This window comes from Neomonachus schauinslandi, chromosome X (genome assembly GCF_002201575.2).
Source record: "Neomonachus schauinslandi chromosome X, ASM220157v2, whole genome shotgun sequence".
NCBI lineage: Eukaryota > Metazoa > Chordata > Mammalia > Carnivora > Phocidae > Neomonachus > Neomonachus schauinslandi.
In genome coordinates this window covers 77,666,732-77,681,816 of record NC_058419.1, presented here as the reverse complement: position 1 = coordinate 77,681,816, position 15,085 = coordinate 77,666,732, and the positions used below count along the sequence as shown (strand labels likewise).

Sequence of the window (15,085 nt, the reverse complement as noted above, 5' to 3'; positions counted from 1 at the left end):
GCAACCCACAGAATGGGAGAAGATATTTGCAAATGACACTACAGATAGAGGGCTGGTATCCAAGATCTATAAAGAACTTCTCAAACTCAACACCCAAAAAACAAATAATCAAGTCAAAAAGTGGGCAGAAGTTATGAAAAGACACTTCTCTGAAGAAGACATACAAATGGCTAACAGACACATGAAAAAATGTTCATCATCATTAGCCATCAGGGAAATCCAAATCAAAACCACACTGAGATACCACCTTACATCAGTTAGAATGGCAAAAATGGACAGGGGAAGAAACAACAAATGTTGGAGAGGTTGTAAAGAAAGGGGAACCCTCTTACACTGTTGGTGGGAATGCAAGTTGGTACAGCCACTTAGGAAAACAGTGTGGAGGTTCCTCAAAAATTTAAAAATAGAGCTACCCTATGACCCAGCAATTGCATTCCTGGATATTTACCCCAAAGACAAAGATGTAGTGAAAAGAAGGGCCATATGCACCCCAATGTTCATAGCAGCAATGTCCGCAAAAGCCAAACTGTGGAAAGAGCCGAGATGCGCTTCAACAGATGAATGGAGAAAGAAGATGTGGTCCATATATACAATGGAATATTACTCAGCCATCAGAAAGGATGAATACCCAACTTTTACATCAACATGGATGGGACTGGAGGAGATTATGCTAAGTGAAATAAGTCAAGCAGAGAAAGTCAATTATCATATGGTTTCACTTATTTGTGGAACATAAGGAACAGCATGAAGGACATTAGGAGAAGGAAGGGAAAAGTGGGGGATGAATTGGAGGGAGAGATGGACCATGAGAGACTATGGACCTGAGAAACAAACAGGGTTTTAGAGGGGAGCGGGGAGGGGGGATTGGTTAGCCCGGTGATGGGTATTAAGGAGGGCATGTAGTGCATGGAGCACTGGGTGTTATGTGAAAACAATGGATCGTGGATCACTACATCAAAAACTAATGATGTAATGTATGGTGACTAACATAACATAATAAAATTTTTAAAAAAAGGAGGCATTGATCTTGTTTTGTAGAGTGCTCAGGAGAAATATGATATCCTGTGTAACATACAGACCACATCAGGTGGTTACTCCTGTGAGGAGGAGCCATCAAAGGAATGCTGATGCCCACAATTCTATAAACAGATGATTTAGTAGGACTCTATGAAATGACTTTGCGGCTATTGCTCATGCCTCTGTTGCCAGTAAACAACTTGATCCTCAGAATTATAGGGCAAAACATCCATAATATCTCACTGAACAGCCACATGATTAGTTACATAAAGATTTAAGCCCAGGGTTCTTAAACCCAATAAGACAACAATCACTATGGGGGATGCCACTAACCCTGACAATATTGATTTGGCACTCTGAAGGAAGAAACATATGAATGAGTAGGGTAGAGAAGAATCCTCCATATCCATTAACACCTCCCTCTCACACACACATAATAGCTTCGTACAGGGGAGGAACTAAAATAAAGGTCTGCAATTTGACCCCTATTAATATAGGACAATATGGATTAAAACAAAGCCTACAGGAATTAAGACTCTTAAAAAAGTTACAAAAGAAGACACCATTGTCTACTGTCTTCACTTTTAATAGACAAATTTGGCCAATGTTAAATGTCAATGGAAAATGAATGACACCTAACAGTAAACGACCACAACCTTAATGCCAATGAATGCCTACTTAAACTATATTAAAATTGCTGACTCAATGCAATCAACATTCAAAAATATTTTGCTATTATAGATTTAGCTAATGTGCTCTATTCAGGTCCTATTTCAAAAAGCTCTCAGCTGCAATTTGTCTTCACCTTCAAAGGCACACAGGTGTCTTTACCTGGCTACACATGAGATGCACGGTCATTGAACAAAATCTTTGCAGACAAGACCTTAACAGCGTCCAGCTTTCTCCAGTAGCATAAGTATGACATCACATTGATGACATCTTCCTCTACGAATATTAATTTGATACATTCACTCAAGTCATCTGAATATTGACAGTGGAACTCACAAAAAAGACTTGGGACATTACCCCACACACATTGAAAGACCCTGACATCTCTAGAGAATACTTGGGTTTTATTTGGGCATTTGAGGTATGTCCCACTGCTGACACTGTCAAGAAATAATTGTTGATCTCTGCAGTCACAATATTAAAACAAGTACAACATGTCTTAGGTATTTTTGGGTTCTGGAGGCAACATATTTCTTAATTACAAATTTTACTTAAACCCATTTATGCTGTTATTTTTCAAATCATCCCAATTTGAATAAAGCTGCTCAGAAACAAGTGGCTCTAGAATCTCTCTATATTGCAATACAACAGATACCTCCATTAGTTCCTGTCAGAGATTCCTTTACTATAGAGACCTTAGCAATGTCTTTTAATGCATCATAGATTTTCTGGACCAATAATGATGACCATAAGTTACACTTGGAGCTCTGGTGAGATAACATGCTTGCCACAGCCCTACAGTATACATTATTAGAGTGACAAGAGCTGCCTGCATACTGTGTCCTTCTGGAAATAGAAGTTCTCACAAGCCCTCAGCCTGTGATTCTCTATTCCCAGTTCTCCAATGTGCCTTGGGTCAGGAAGACAGCACTATGTAGGCTTGGCCACACCACAGAAGACTCCTTATTGAAATGAAAATAGTACTTATAAGATAGGGCCAAACTTGGGCATCTGTAGGGTCACCAGAAGAGAAAATATCTTTCACTGTCCTCCTTTCCTTGCCAAATGTGATGGTGCTGGAGGTCACTTCTATTCCAGACTGACTGACCACCTGGGGAGTTTCTTGGGATCAACTGAGATTACAAACAGTTTATGGATGGCAGCATCACTGTCTCATGTAATAGAGACTGTTGGAGACTGTTGCTGTCTATTCCTTAATTGGAATTTACCTGATTAGGGACAGAACTCAAGGATCAGTAAAACTGGCAGAATTTCAGGCAGTCATCTTAGTACTAGAGAACTACAATAGTCTCCCCATGTAGTGAGAACTACCCACAGTTCCACTATCCATAGTTTCAGTTACCTGTTGTCAACCAAAGTCCTAAAGCAGATGATCCTCCCTCCAGCATATTATGAAAAGGTCAAGAGTAGCCTAACACTACATCACAATACCTACATCATTCACCACACTTCATCTCATCACACAGGCATTTTAACTTCTGACATCATCACAAGAAGGGTACATACAGTACTATTTTGGGAAAGAGACTACATTCACAAAACTTTTATTGTAGGATATTATTATAATTGTTCTATTTAACTATTAGCTATCATTATTAATCTCTTACTTTGCCTATTTTATAAATTAAACTATCATAGGTATTTATGTATAGGAAAAAAACAATATATATAGGGTTAAGAGCTAACTGGTTTCAGGTATCCACTGGGGGTCTTGGAATGTATCACCTGCAGATAAGGTGGGACTACTGTACCTAGCCACTAATCAACCCTATTTGCACATTTTATTTATTTATCTCTCCAAGTTATTTAAATTCCAGTTAGTTAACATACAGTGTAATATTAATTTCACGTGTAGAATTCAGAGATTCATCACTTACATAAAACACCTGATGCTCATCACAAGTACCCTCCTTAATACACATCACCTATTTAACCCACCTTCCCCACCTTTCCTCCAGTAACCATCAGTTTGATTACTATAGTTGAGAGTCTGTTTCTTGGTTTGAATCTCTTTTTCTCCCACTATGTTCATTTGTTTTGTTTCTTAAATTCCACATATGAGTAAAATGATAGGGTATTTACCTTTCTCTGACGGACTTATTTCACTTAGCATAATAAATACACTCTAGCTCAATACATGTTGTTGCAAATGACAAGATTTCATTCTTTTTTATGGCTAAGTAATATTCCATTATGTATATATGTATACATACATAACATATTTTCTTTATGCATTCATCAGTTGATGGACATTTGAGTTCTTTTCATAATTTGGCTATTGTTGATAATGCTGCTATAAACATCATGGTGCATGTATCCCTTAGAATTAGAATTTTTGTATTCTTTCAGAAATACTTAGTAGTGCAATTGCTGGATAATGGGGTAATTCTATTTTCAAGTTTTTGAGGAATGTCCATACTGTATTCCAGAGGGGCCACACCAGTTTGCATTCCCACCAACAGTGCAAGAGGGTTCCCCTTTCTCCACATCCTCACAAACACCTGTTGTTTCTTGTGTTGTTGATTTAACTATTTTGACAGGTATGAGGTGATAGTGCACTGTAGCTTTGATTTGGATTTCCCTGATGAAGAGTGATGTTGAGCATCTTGTCATATGTCTGTTAGCCATCTTTATGTCTCCTTTGGCAAAACATCTATTCATGTCTTCTGCCCATTTTTAACTGGATTATTTGGTTTTGGGTATTCAGCTTTGTAAGTTTTTATATATTTTGGATACTAACCCTTCTTCAGATAAGTCATTTGCAAATATCTTCTCCAATTCAATAGATTGACTTTTAGTTTTGTTGATTGTTTCCTTCGCTGTGCAGAAGCTTTTTATCTTGACAAAGTCCCAATAGTTTATTTTTTCTATTGTTTTCCTTTCCTTGGGAGACATATCTAGTAAGAAGTTGCTATGGCCAGTATCAAAGAGGTTACTGCCTGTGTTTTCCTCTAGGATTTTGATGGCTTCTTGTCTCACATTTAGATCTGTAATTCATTTTGAATTTATTTTTTTCTTCCAATCCATGAGCATGGAATGTTTTTCCATTTCTTTGTATCATCTTCAATTTGTTTCAACAGTGTTTTATAGTTTTCAGAGTACAGATATTTTACCTCTTTGGTTAGGTTTATTCCTAGGTATCTTACCGTTTTTGTTCAATTGTAAATGGGATTAATTCCTTGGTTTCTTCTTCTGCTGCTTCATTATTGGTGTATAGAAATGCAACAGATTCTGCATGTGGATTCTGTATCCTGTGACTTTACTGAATTTGTTTGTCAGTACTAGCAGTTTTTGGGTGGAGTATTTCAGGTTTTCCATATAGAGTATCATGTCATCTACAAATAGTGAAAGTTTGACTTCTTCCTTGCCAATTTGGATGTTTTATTTCTTTCTGTTGTCTAAGAGCTGTGGCTATGACTTCCAACCCTATGGAAAATAACAGTGGTGAGAATGGACATCCCTGTCTTGTTCCTTTCATTTTATTTTATTTCATTTATTTTATTTTTTATTATGTTCATTTAGCCACTGTATAGTACATCATTAGTATTTGATGTAGTGTTCAGTGATTCATTAGTTGTGTATAACACCCAGTGCTCATCACAACACATGCCCTCCTCAATACCCATCACCCGGCTACCCCATCCCCCACCTTCCTCCCTTCTGAAACCCTCAGTTTGTTTCCTGGAGTCCATAGTCTCATGGTTGTTCCTACCCACAGAGGAAAACCTGTCAGTATTTCCCCATTGAGGATGATATTAGCTGTGGGGTTTTTGTATGTGGCCTTTATGATGTTGAGGTATGTTTCCTCTATTCCTACTTTGCTGAGGATTTTTATCATGAATGGATGTTGTTCTTTGTCAAATGCTTCTTCTGCTTCTATTGAGAGGATCATATGTTTCTTATCCTTTCTTTTATTAATGTGGTGTATCATGTTGATTGATTTGTGAATATTGAACCAGACTTGCAGCCCAGGAATAAATCCCACTGACTGTGGTGAATGGTTCTTTTAATATACTGTTGTATTTGATTTGCTACTATTTTCTAGAGAATTTTTTTGCATCCATGCTCATTAGGGATAATGGCCTATAGTTCACTTTTTTAGTGGAGTCTTTGTCTGTTTTTGGTATCAGGGTAATGCTGGCCTCATAGAATGAATTTGGAAGTTTTCCTTCCATTTCTTTTTTTTTTTTAATAGTTTGAGAAGAATAGGTATTAACTCTTCTTTGAATGTTTGGTAGAATTCACGTGTGAAGCCATTTGGTCCTGGACTTTTGTTTGTTAGGAGTTTTGATTACTGATTTAATTTCTTTGTTGATTATCAGTCTGTTTAAATTTTCTATTCCTTCCTCTTTCAGTTTTGGTAGTTTATATGTTTCTAGGCATTTATCCACTTCTTCAGATTGTCCAATTTGTTGGCATATAATTTTTCATAATATTCTCTTAGAATTGATTGTATTTCTGTGGTGTTGATTGTGATCTTTCTTCTTTCATTCATGATTATATGTATTTGGGTCCTTTCTTTTCTCTTTTTTATAAGTCTGGCTAGAGGTTTATCCATTTTATTAATTTTTTCAAAGACCAGCTCCTGGTATCATTGATCTGATCATTTATGTCTGCTCTAATCTTTATTATTTCTCTTTTCTGGCTTTAGGCTTCATTTGTTGTTCTTTTTTCTAGCTCCTTCAGGTGTAAAGTTAGGTTGTTTATTTGAAATTTTTCTTGCTTCTTGAAGTAGGCCTTTATTGATATATACTTCCCTCTTATGACCACTTTTGCTACATCCTAAAGGTTTGGAGTCATTGTGTTTTCACTTTCATTTTTTCCTTGTGATTTTTTTATTTCTTCTTTCATTTCCTAGTTGACCTATTCATTATTTAGTAGCAAATTTTTTAAACTCCATGTATTTGTGGCCTTTCCAAATTTTTTCTTGTGGTTGGCTTCAAGTTTGATAGTGTTGTGGTCAGAAAATATGCATAGTATAATATCAATTATTTTTTTTTTACTTATTGAGGTCTATCTTGTGATCTAGTATGTGATCTACTCTGAAGAATGTCTCATGTGCACTTTAAAAGAATGTGCATTCTGCTGCTTTAAGATGAAATGTTCTGAATGTAACTGTTAAGACCATCTGGTAGAGTGTGTATTTCAAAGCCATTGGTTCTTTGTTGATTTTCTGCTTAGATCATCTTTCCACGCTATAAGGGGGGGTATTAAAGTCCCCTACTATTATTGTATTATTATCAGTGAGGTCCTTTATGTTTATTATTAATTGTTTTCTATATTTGGGTGCTCTCATGTTGTAGGCAAAAATAGTTACACTAATTAGACCTTCCTGTTGGATTGTCCCCTTTGTTATGGTATAGTGCCCTTCTTCATCTCCTATTATGGTCTTTGGTTTAAAATCTAGTTTGTCTAAGTATTGCTACTTGGGCTTTCCTTTGATGCCATTTGCATGATAAATGTTTCTCCATCTCTTCACATTCAATCTGCACATGTCTTTAGATCTAAAATTAGTCTCTTGTAGGCAGCATATAGATGGGTCTTGTTCTTTTTATCCATTCTAACACCCTATGTCTTTTGATTGGAGAATTTAGTACATTTATATTCAATGCAATTATTGATATATATAAATTTAATGCCATTTTATTACTTGTTTTGTCATTGTTTCTGGAGACTTTCTCTGTTCCTTTCGTGACTTTTTCAGTTTGGTCCTCCCTTTCTTAGTCAAAGAGTTCCCAAAGAAATATTAATATTTATTGCATTGCTGGTTTAGTGGTCACTAACGTTTTTTAGGTTTTGTTTGTCTGGGAAACTTTTTATCTCTCCTATTTTGAGTGATATTCTTGCCGGAAAAATATTCTTGGATGCATGTTTTTCTCATTAGCACTTTGAATGGTGTATAGAATGGGACTCTCTTCTGGCTTGTCAAGTTTCTGTTGAGAAATCTCCAGCTAACCTCATGAGTCTTGCCTTATAAGTTAAGGGCTTTGGGGGGGGGGTGCTTTAAGATTTTTTTATCACTATATTTTGCAAATTTAACTACAAAATGTCTTGGTGTTGGCCTGCTTTAGTTGATCTGGATGGGAGTTCTCTGTGCCTCCCAGATCTGGATGTCTATTTCTTTCCCAGGAGTAGGGAAGTTTTCAGGTATTATTCCTTCAAATACATTTTCTTCCCCCTTTTCTCTCTATTCTTCTTCTTCTGGGGCTCCTATAATACAAATGTTATTACGTTTGATGGTCTCACTGAGTTCCCTAAGTCTTCTTGTGTTGCATAATTGTTGTTTCTGTCCTTTGTTCTATGTCATTATTTTCAATTATTTTTACTTCTATGGCACTAATTCATTCTGCTTCTTCCAGCCTGCTGTTCATTGCACCAGGCTTGTTTCCAATCTTGTTTATTGTACTCTTCATCTCGGATTGATTCTTTTTTTTAACTCTTTTATCTCTGTGGTAAGGATCTCCCTAGTGTCTTGTATTCTTTACTCAAGCCCATTGTGTATCCTTATGATTTTTGTTCTAAATTATCCATCAGGCATGTTATTTATGTGTTTTTTGCTTAGATCTCTGGCCATGGCCTTATGTTGTTCTTTCATTTAGGAAGAATACCTCTGTCTGGGTATTTTGTCTAAGTCTCTGCCTTCTTTTTTGTGTTAGAAAAGCCTGTTATGTTTCCTGATCCTGAAAGTAATGGCTTTATGAAGAAGAGGCCATGTACTGTCCAGGGCCTAGTGCTTCGGTGAACATTTCTGGTGTGTGCATATGTGTTTTGCTGTTGTGTTTTGGCTGTTCTATCCTTCATGCCTGTCATGTGCAGAGACTTCCTTGCTTGCTGTGGGTAGTGTTTCACCCCTGGCCTTAATATGGTGAGTTTTAACTAAGTGTGCTCTGGTCTGCTTCTGAAATGAGACCTGATCATAGTTTCACAAGAACAGAGGCCCTGTAGAACACTCTAGTTGGGAGAAGTGGTGTGGGCAGGGGTTTGTGCTGGTTTTGGGGGGAGGCGCCTGCCATGCTGGGACTGAGGCATGTTGACTGAGAAGGAAGTCCCACTAGAGCACAGGGGTGTGTGAGTTGCTATAAGCAAGTTAGGTATCCGGTGTGGGTGCTGCAGTGCTTCCCACAGATGGTTCTGCATTTATGCTGGGGGTGGGGGGAAACATGGCACCAGTCAGCTCCTTTCTTCATGGAGAGGTATCTCTCTGAAGGGTGCCTCTCAGGAAAGAGATCCTAGAAGAGTGAATAATCTCCACCTTGTGTGTCTCAGGCATTCATCAGATTGCTGTCACCACACTGTCTGCCTTTATGTTGTTTGCAGGGCCTTTTCTCTAAGAGCAGGGTGATGCCCTCAGGGTTTTAACACAGCCAAGCCTGCTGACCCCTTCAACAGATGAATGGATAAAGAAGATGTGGTCCATATATACAATGGAATATTAGCCATCAGAAAGGATGAATACTCAGCTTTTACATCAACATGGATGGGACTGGAGGAGATTATGCTAAGTGAAATAAGTCAAGCAGAGAAAGTCAATTATCATAAGGTTTCACTTATTTGTGGAACATAAGGAATAGCATAGAGGACATTAGGAGAAGGAAGGGAAAAATGAAGCAGGGTAATTGGAGGGAGAGAGGAACCACGAGAGACTATGAACTCTGAGAAACAAACTGAGGGTTTTAGAGGGGAAGCGGGTATGGGATGGGTTAGCCCGCTGATGGGTATTAAGGAAGGCACATACTGCATGGAGCACTGAGTGTTATACGAAAACAGTGAATCGTGGATCACTACATCAAAAACTAATGATGTATTGTATGGTGACTAACATAACATAACAAAATAAAATTTAAAAAAACTTCTAAATTTCTAAAAAAAATAAAATAAAATAAGCTCTGTTGTGGACTGAGGCGAGATGGCGGCCACTGAGGGGTTGGGGAGGCTGCACAGGGCAGCGAGTCTGGTCAGCCAGATCCACCACCAACCCAGCCACACTCTCTGCCACCCCAGCAGCAGCAGGAAGAAGCTATGGCAGCTGAGCCCCGAGAAGCGGTGGCGTCCCCTATGGAGGACGGGTTCTTGAGCCTGGACTCGCCCACCTATGTCCTGTATAGGGACAGAGCAGAATGGGCTGATATAGATCCAGTGCCACAGAATGATGGCCCCAATCCAGTGGTCCAGATCATTTATAGTGAAAAATTTAGAGATGTTTATAGTTATTTCCGGGCTGTCCTGCAGCATGATGAAAGAAGTGAACGAGTTTTTAAACTAACCAGAGATGTTATTGAGTTAAATGCAGCCAATTATACAGTGTGGCATTTTCAGAGTTCTCTTAAAGTCACTTCAAAAGGATCTACATGAGGAAATGAACTACATCACTGCAATAATTGAGGAACAGCCCAAAACTATCAAGTTTGGCATCATAGGCAAGTATTAGTGGAATGGCTAAAAGATCCATCTCAGGAGCTTGAGTTTATTGCTGATATTCTTAATCAGGATGCAAAGAATTATCATGCTTGGCAATATCGACAATGGGTTATTCAGGAATTCAAACTTTGGGATAAAGAGCTGCAGTATGTAGACCAACTTCTTAAAGAGGATGTGAGAAATAACTCCGTCTGGAACCAAAGATGCTTCATAATTTCTAACACCACTGGCTACAATGATCGTGCTATATTGGAGAGAGAAGTCCAGTACACTCTAGAAATGATCAAACTAGTACCACATAATGAAAGTGCATGGAACTGTTTGAAAGGGATTTTATAGGATCGTGGTCTTTCCAAATATCCAAATCTGTTAAATCAGTTACTTGGTTTACAACCAAGTCACAGTTCCCCCTACCTAATTGCCTTTCTCGTGGAGATCTATGAAGATGTACTAGAAAACCAACAAGGAGGACATTCTTAATAAAGGATTAGAGTTGTGTGAAATTCTATCTAAAGAAAAGGACACTGTAAGAAAGGAATATTGGAGATATATTGGAAGATCCCTTCAAAGCAAACACAGCACAGAGAGTGACCCACCAACAAATGTACAGCAATAACACCATCTGGAAGAACTCGATGGAATGCTTTTATTTTTTTTTAAGAGACTCTAATGCGGGAGTTTAAAACTAAAGCGATCATTCCCTTTGCCTGTGGTGTAAAACATGCATTGCACAGGTACTGCTTTTTAACAAGAACTAAGTGTGATACTCCTTGGGTGCTGCTGCTATTCAGACTAATAATTTGATTCTTTTAAAGCAAAGTAATTTGGGGGGAGGGTGAAGAAACAGAAATTCCCATGAAGGAACTTTTGTAGACTTATCATTTACTCTAATCCCTTAGCATCACCTCCTCCCTAAAGGGAATATCCGTGAGGATTTGCAGCATTAATGAACGCTGGTAACTTGTATGTAATGGGTATAAGGTAACAAAAATTTGGGTTCAGGAAGCAGGGAATGCAGTGTTACATTAGAGCTGCTATGCCACACTCACAGTATCTTGCTATCACTGTAACCAACTAATGCCAAAAGAATGGTTTTGTAATAAAATTATAGATGTACCCTAAAAAAATAAAAATAAAAAATAAATAAAATAAATTAAACAGATAAAATTTAAATTTAAATTTAAAAAGTGTTAAAAACAACAATAACAAAAAAACTCCAGGCATTCAGCTATCTGGTTGCATGAACTCATGAAATTCAGCGCATCTCATTTTCAAAGACAATGGCTTTGGGGAAATGTTTTCATTATGCTTTCCCCTGTGTGCTCCTCTCTGTCTCACCCTTCCCTTGGACCATGACTCTCTCCCCTCTGTAGCACCTTCTCTCTTTTTTTCCCCTAAACCATGTCTCACTTCTTACCTTCTTCACTGTGTCCTCTGCTCTCCCTATAGTTGTGCGGTTTGTTCTGTCAGTCTTCAAGTCGATTTCTCTGGTATTTAGGTTGATTTTATAGTTATCTAGTTGTGTACCCAGGATGAGATGAACCTACAGTACCCTTACTGTGATGCCATCTTCCCTCCTATCTTTCCAGGTTTATTGAGGAATAATTGCCAAATAAAGTTGCATATGCTTAAAATAAACAATACAATTTGATACACATATACATTGTAAAATGTGTAAAATGATTACCAAAATCAAGTTATTTAACCCATCCATCATCTCACATTGACAAAATTTACCATTTACTCCCAGCAAATTTCAAGTACACAAAACTGTATTATTGGGGGCGCCTGGGTGGCTCAGTTGGTTAAGCGACTGCCTTCGGCTCAGGTCATGATCCTGGAGTCCTGGGATCGAGTCCCGCATCAGGCTCCCTGCTCAGCAAGGAGTCTGCTTCTCCCTCTGACCCTCCCCCCTCTCGTGTGCTCTCTCTCTCTCTCTCTCACTCTCTCAAATAAATGAATAAATAAAATCTTAAAAAAAACTGTATTATTAAATGTGGTCATCATGTTGTACATTAGGTACTCAGAAATTATTAATTTTATAACTGATATTTTCTATCTTTTGACCTACATCTCCTGTTTCCCCAACCCTTAAGCCCTGGCAACCATCATTCTACCCTCTGTTTCTGTGAGTTGTTTTTTTGTTGTTGTTGGTGGTGGTGGTGGGGTTTTTTTTTGTTTGTTTGTTTGTTTTAGATTCCCTATCTGCATGATACCATTAGATTTTGTTTCAAATTTTTATTTAAATTCTAGTTAACATATAGTGTAATATAGGTATAAGTAGTACAATTTAGTGATTCATCATTTACATATAACACCAAGTGCATATCATAATAAGTCACCTCCTTAATACTCATCATCCATTAAGCTTATCCCCCACCCACCTCTCCCCATCAACCTTCAGCTTGTTCTCCATCATTAAGAGTCTCTTATGGTCTGGTTCCCTCTCTCTTTCGTTTTACTTCCCATATGTTCATCTGTTTTCTGTCTTAAATTCCACATATGAATGAAATCATATGGTATTTGTCTTTCTCTGACTTATTTCACTTAGCATACTACATTCTACCTCCATCCATGGCATTGCAAATGGCAAGATATCATTCTTTTTAATGGCTAAGTAATATGCCATTGTATATATGTACCGCATCTTCTTTATCCACTCATCATGATGGATATTTGGGCTCTTTCCATAGTTTGACTATTGTTGATAATGCCCCTATAAACATTAGTTTTGGATATTAGCCCTTTATCTGATAAGACATTTGCAAATATCTTTTCCCATTCTGTAGGTTGTCTTTTAGTTTTGTTGTTTCCTTTCCTGTGCAAAAGTGTTTCACCTTGAAGTCCCAATAGTTAATTTTTGCTTTCATTCCCCTTGCCTTTGGAGATGTGTCTAGCAAGAACTTGCTGTGGCCAAGGTCAAAGAGGTTGCTGCCTATATTCTCCTCTAGGATTTTGATGATTTCTTGTCTCACATATAGCTCTGTCATTATTTTGAATTTATTATTTTGTATGGTGTAAGAAAGTGGTCCAGTTTCATTCTTCTGCATGTTGCTATCAAGTTTCCCCTACACCATTGTTGAGGTGACTTTGTTCTATTGGATATTCTTTCCTGCTTTATCAAAGATTACTTGAACATATAGTGTTGGGTCCATTTCTGGGTTTTCTATTCTGTTCCATTGATCTATGTGTCTGTTTTAATGGCAGTACCATACTGTCTTGATGAATACAGCTTTGTAATATGACTTGAAGTCTCCAGTTTTTCTTTTCTTTATCAGGACTCCTTTGGTGCTTTGGTGTCTTTGTGGTTCCATACAAATTTTGAGATGGTTTGTTCTCACTCTGTGAAAATGCTGTTGGCATTCTAATAGGGATTGCACTAAATGTGCTGATTGCTTTGGATAGTACAAATATTTTAACAACATTTGTTTTTCCAATCCATGAATATGGAATGCTTTTTCATTTCTTTGTATCCTCTTCAATTCCTTTCAAACATGTTCTATAATTTTTGGATTACAGATCTTTTATCTCATTGGTTAGGTTTATTCCTAGGTATCATTGTTTTTTTGGTACAATTGTAAATTGGATCAATTCCTTGATTTCATTTTCTGCTGCTGTGTTATTGGTGTAAAAAATGCAACAGATTTCTGTACATTGATTTTATATCTTGCAACTTTGCTGAATTCATGTGTTAGTTCTAACAATTTTTAGGTGGAGCCTTTTGGGTTTGCCACATAGAGTATCATGTCGTCCAGAAATAGGGAAACTTTGACGTCTTCCTTGCTGATTTGGATGCCTATTCTTTCTTTTTGTTGTCTGATTTCTGAGGCTAAGACTTCCAGTAACATGTTAAATACCAATGGTGAGAGTGGTCATCCCTGTCCTGTTCCCAACCATAGAGGAAAAGCTCTCAGTTTTTCCCCATTGAGGATGATATTAGCTGTGGATCTTTTGTATATGGCCTTTATGATGTTGAGGTATGTTCCATCTTTCCTTATTTTGTTGAATGTTTTTATTAGCAACAGATGCTGTATTTTCACAGATGCCTTTTCAGCATCTATTGAGAGGATCATATGGTTCTTATCCTTTCTTTTACTAATGTAGTGTATAATGTTGATTGATTTGTGAATATTGAACCACTCCTTGCAACCCAGGAATAAATCCCACTTAATCATGGTGAATAATTTTTTTAATGCAGTGTTGGATTCTATTTGCTAATGTTTTATCGAGAATTTTTGCACCTGTGTTCACGATTGATGTTGACCTGTAATTCTCCTTTTTAGTGGAGTCTTTGTCTGGTATTGGAATCAAAGTAATGCTAGTCTCGTAAAATGAGTTTGGAAGTTTGCCTTCCATTTCTATTTTGTGGAACAGTTTGTGGATAGGTTTAAACTCTTCTTTAAATGCCTGGTAGAATTCCCTTGGGAATCCAGCTGGCCCTGGACTTTTTTTTTGTTGGGAGATTTGTGATGACTCATTCTATTTCTTTGCTGGTTATGAGTTTGTTCAAATTTTCTATTTCTTCCTGTTTCACTTTTGGTAGTTTTTATGTTTCTAGGAATTTATCCATTTCTTCTAGGTTGCCCAGTTTGTTGACATATAATTTTTCATATACTTTCTTCTTATTATTTTTATTTCCATGGTGTTGTTTGGGATCTCTCCTCTTCCATTCATGATTTTACATAATCAGGTCATTTCTCTTTTCTTTTTGATAAATTTGGCTAAGAGTTTATCAATTTTATTAATTCTTTCAAAGAACAAGCTCTTAGATTCATGATCTATTCTACTGGTTTTTTGTCTGTTTGTTTCTGTATTGTTTACTTCTGCTCTAATCTTTATTATTTCCCTTCTGCTGGCTTTATACTTTATTTGCTACTCTTTTTCTAGCTCTTTTAGGTGTAAGTTTAGGTTGTGTATTGGAGACTTCTCTTACTTCTTGAGGTAGGCCTGGATTGCAGCA

General features: G+C 37.3%; 1 pseudogene; it reads left to right on the top strand.

Annotated features, from left to right (window-relative positions):
• LOC110582526 overlaps positions 1-10,741 on the top strand; it is a 21,542-nt pseudogene extending 10,801 nt beyond the window's left edge.
• The last annotated feature ends 4,344 nt before the right edge of the window (positions 10,742-15,085 follow it).